Source organism: Ambystoma mexicanum, chromosome 12 (assembly GCF_040938575.1).
Source record: "Ambystoma mexicanum isolate Mex_15411 chromosome 12, UKY_AmexF1_1, whole genome shotgun sequence".
Taxonomy (NCBI): Eukaryota; Metazoa; Chordata; class Amphibia; order Caudata; family Ambystomatidae; genus Ambystoma; species Ambystoma mexicanum.
The window spans coordinates 689,056,781-689,061,894 of record NC_090936.1 but is presented as its reverse complement, the minus strand read 5'-3'; the positions used below and the strand labels follow the sequence as shown (position 1 = coordinate 689,061,894).

At 40.6% G+C, this 5,114-nt stretch overlaps 1 pseudogene; it reads left to right on the top strand.

The window, feature by feature from the left end:
* Nucleotides 1-2,975: 2,975 nt before the first annotated feature.
* LOC138514828 (small nucleolar RNA SNORA49) lies at nt 2,976-3,116 on the top strand (annotated as a pseudogene).
* The last annotated feature ends 1,998 nt before the right edge of the window (nt 3,117-5,114 follow it).

The following is a 5,114-nucleotide window of genomic DNA, read 5'->3' as shown; positions in this document are numbered from 1 at the left end:
CAACTACTCATGAGTGGGATTTCGGAACGTTGTATTTATCACCTCTCCCTGTTGTGGAGGAAAAAATATTTTATCTTTGATGTGTTCTTTTAATAAGTGAATATGTTTTATGATGTGGAGGAAAATTGTTTCTATCTTTCATGTATTGTTTTAATAAGTGAATATGTTTTATGATGTAGAGGTGGGTTAGTTATTTTAAAAGTTGTTTGTACAACTGTATAAAATAAAAAATAAAATAAAAAAGAATACTGCACATCTACTAAAAATGAGAAGGGGTGGAAGCAGCGATCCACTATCTCACTATCGACTGGAACACAAGAAGAAGGGCTATCGGTGAGAATAGGGTTTGGGTGTTGTCATTTTCATTGCTCATGTCTTAATATGTGTATGTCACATTTTATGCATTTTGGTATACATATTATATTGTTGCTGTATATTTCTATAATGATATTGTAGGAAGATGGCAAGCAAGAGAGAAACTAAGGGTCAGACAGAGAGAAATAGAGGGCGAGAGATTGTGAAAGCAGGAGAGAGAGGGAGTGCAAGAGAGAGAGAGAGAGAGACAAAGAAGGTATATATTGAGAGGGGGGAAGAAGAACAAATAGATGAAGCAACGCGAAAGGGGGCCAAAAAGTGGGAGACTGTGACTGACTGGGAGACTGTGCCTGAGGCAGTGAGACTACAACAAAGGATGCAAGCTATTAAAAAAGGAGAAGGACTGTGACAAAGAAAAAGGGCTACAGTGAAGAGAAGCACTACAACATAGCAGTTTAAAGAAATTGATGGACTGTTATGAAGGCTGGGCTAAAAGAGAGGAAATGTTGTGAAGGGCTGTGACCATTAGAAGGAATTTGAAAAATGTGATGGGCTGTGGTGTGATGTGTGATGAAGAAGAGGGATTGGGGCAAAGCACAGTCTGAATGAAAAAGGACTGTGACAAATGACTGTAATGAAGACAAACGATTGTGATATTGAAGGACTGAGATAAAGGAGACAGTCTGTAACAAAGGGATTGTGATGAAGAATTGTGAAGTTGGAAATGGACTGTGATGAAAAAGACAGACATAAGAGGAGACTGACAAGGAAGTTGACAATGGAAAATGACTCTGAAGATGGAAAACTTTAATGAAGGACTAATGACGTTCAGAGACTGTAAGGAAGGGCAGCTAAAGAAGGAAGAACCTGATGAAGAAGGACTGTGATGAAGGAGAAGGACTGATGCAGGAAAAGCTCTGTGCCAAAGCAGAAGGGCTGTGACAACGAACTGTGATGAAGGAAAATGACTGTGACAGAGAGGAAAGACTATGACAAAGGACTGTGACAACCAGGATTGGGACATAGGAGAAGGACTGTAAAACAGGACTGTGACAAGGGGGGATGTCTATAACAAAGGAGAACTCTAGGGAACGATATGGTCTGTTATAAAGAAGGACTATGATGAATGTTTGTGATGAAGGAGCAACACTGCGATTAAGGAGAAGGACTGTGACCGAAGGCTTTGATGAAGAAGAGACTATGAAGGAGGACTATGATGAAATAAGCAATACTATTACGAAACAGAAGCACTATGACAAAGCAAAAGGACAAGAACTCTGAACAAAGTAGAAGGACTATAACAGGGTCACAGTGATGAAGGAGAAGCAATGTAATGAAGTACTGTGACGAAAGAGAAAGACAGCAACACATGGACTGTGATGCAAGACATGCACTGACTGACTGATGAAGTAAGAACACTTTGACATATGAGAAGGACAGTGAAAAAAGAGAATGACTGTGACAGAGAAAAATGACTGATGAATGAATGACATATGAAAAAGGTTCTGATGAAGGAGGACTGTGAAAAATGAGGACTGTGAAAAATGAGGACTGGCACAATACCCTGTGACAAAGGAGAAGGACTATGAAAAAGGAGAAGGACTGTGACATAGGGCTGTGAAGAAGGAGAAGGACTGTCGAAAGAGAAGCACTTTGAGGAATGTGAAGAACTATGATGAAGGAGAATGACTATGATAAAGGAGAAGTACAGCGATGAACAAAGCACATGTCAAAGTTGAGAGACTTTTTCAAATGAGAACTCTGAGGAATGGGGAGGACTCTGATGAAGGAGAAGAACTGTAATGATGAATTACTGAAGGGGAAGGATGGTAATGAAAGACTGACAATGAAGAAATACTTTGATGAATAAGGACTGCGATGAAGAAGAAGCACTGATGAAGGACAAGGACTGTGAAAATGAAAACAACTTTGATGAAGGACTTTGAGAAAGAGAAGGATTTTGGTGGGAGACTTTAGCAGAATAGATGGTCTATAACCAAGGACTGTGACAAAGAAGGACTATGAGGAAAGTGAAGGACTGACAATGAACAATGACTATGATAAATGGGAAAAAGTTGTGACAAAAGAGAAGAACAATGGTAAAGGGCTGTGATGGAGAAGGACTGCAATAAAATCGAAGGACTGAAAATGAAGACTGACTAGAAAAAAGGGGAAGACTATGACAAAGAATAACATGGACAACAGATTTTTATGAAAGAGAAGGTCTTTGATGAAGGTGAAGTACTTCAATGAAGGTGAAGGACTTTGTTGAAGGACTATGATGAAAGCGAGGAACTGTAATGAAGGAGAAGAGCTGTGATGAAGGGGGCAAACTGTGAACAAATACTGTGATGAAGCAGTGCTTTGGTGGATGACTGTGACAATGATGAATTAATTTAGCAAAGCTGATGGAATGATGAAGAACTGTGATGAAAGATAAGGATTGTGATGAAAAACTGATGAAGGAAAAGGACTATGGCAAAGGACAGTGTGAAAGAGAAGGACTGTGATAAATGACGGTGATGAAGAAGAAAGATTTAATTTTGAAGAAGGGCTGACAAATGAGAATGACTGTCACAAAGGACAAGGGGCCTCATTATGAATTTGGAGGTAGCCATGCACTTAATAAGGGCATGGCTGCCTCCAAAATCGTGTCTGGTTTCCCTGAATGGGGAAATACTGGGCCATTACGACTTTGGAGGGCCCGGTATTTCCTCTTTCAGGGAACCCGGACCCAGTCCTTCCCCATTCCCATTTGAGCCCCCATAGGGCTCAATGGGAATGGGGATGGAGCTAACAACGGGCCCGTTAATAACGGGCTCGTTGTTAGCTCTGTGGTCCAATAGCGGAACCCGCTCCGGACGTCTGGTAAAACCAAACGTCCATAGCGGGTCCTGCAAGGGAACCTCATAATAGGGCAGAATGGGATTAACGGCGCCGGCACCATTAACGACGCCGTTAATCTCATTCCGCCCACCTCGTAATGAGGCCTAAGGACTGTGATGAAGGACAGTGAAGAAGGAAAAGGACTGTGATGAAAGAGAAGGACTGCGCTGAAAGACTGCAATGAAAGAGAAAGACTATGGTAAAGGACAACGTGAAGGCAAAGGACTATGGTGAATGAGTGTGATGAAGAATTAAGAGTGTGATATTGTAGAAGGACTCTGACAAAGTATAATGACTAGCACAGAAGAAGACCTGCAATGAAGGACAATTAAGAAGGAAAAAGACTGTGATGAAAGAGAAGGACTGTGATGAAAGAGAAATATTGGTGAAGGAGAAGGACAAGGAATGTGAAACGGAGAAGGACTGTGATGACGGAAGACCATGTTGAAGGACTAATGAAGGTTGGAAACTGTAATGAATGATACACTGGGGGGAATTTCATGAACAAAGACTGTGATGAAGGAGAAGGACTGATAAAGGAAACACACTCTGACACTGAAGAAAGACTATGAGAAAGGACTATGATGAATGGGAATGGCTGTGAAAGAGAAGAAAGACTGTGATGAAGGACTGCAATGAATGAGGAGGGCTATGCTGGAGTAGGAATATAGCACAGTAGAAGAACTTTAACACAAGACTATTACGAAGGAGAATGATTATGACAGAGATTAAAAACTGTGACAAAGAACTGTGATGAAGAGAATGAGAATAAATGTGATGAAGGAGAATGATCAATTAAAGAGATGCACTTTTACAAAGGTGGAGAACTATGATGAAGGAGAAGGACTATGACAAAGGGGAAGGAATGTGATGAAAGAAAATGACTTAACAATGGTGATGGACAATGACAAATGAGGACTCTGAGGAACAAGATAGAATGTGACAAAGAATGGAGACTATGATGAAGGAGAATGAATATGATTAAGGAAAAGGAATTTGATGAAGGAGAAGGACTGTGATGAACAAGAAGGACTATGAAGAAGGAGGTCTGTCACAAAATAAATTGACAAGATAAAGGTGAGGGAACTATGACCAAGTAGAACTCTGAGGAACAATATGGACTTATGACAAAGTAGAATTATTGTGCCAGAAGACTGTGATGAAGGAGAAGGAATGTGATCAAGGAGAATGACAGACGGAAGAGAAGCACTTTGACAAAGGAGAAGGACTATGAAGAAGGAGAAAGAACATGGTAACAGAGAAGGGCTGTGTTGAAAGAACGGACCCGGCAAAGGTGAAAGACTATGGCAAAGGAGGACTCAAGATCAAGATGGACTGTTATGAAGAAGATGGACTATGAAACAGTGCTCTGATGAAGGAGATTCACTTTGATTAAGGAGAAGTACTGTGATGAAGGGCTTTGATGAAGAAAAGGACAATGATGAAGGAGAAGAACTTTGTGAATCAGAAAGACTAATGAAGGAGATGAATTTTGATGAAAGAAAAGTGCTTGCAAAGGTGAAGAACTATATCAAAGGAGCACTCCGAGGAAAGACAGTGGTAGATAAGGACTGTGAGGAAGGATATGGACTGATGAAGGAGATGGACGGTGAAAAAGGAGAATAACTTTGATGAAGGACTGTGAGCAAATAGAAGAATTTTGAGTCACAGATCCTCTACTGTACCCTAGGATGTCCCTTTTGGGAGTTCGGCCAGGCTCAAGGCTTAACCCAACCAAAGGTGCCATGGATTTGGAATATAGCAATAACAAGGCACATTGTTTATACATGTTTCTATTACGTGTACACACACATAACATAGGAAACCAAAAATAAATCTAATACAGTCCTGACACAGAATGTGCTTCATGGTAACCAGTTCAATATTCCTTGGGACCATTTGTACATTTCATA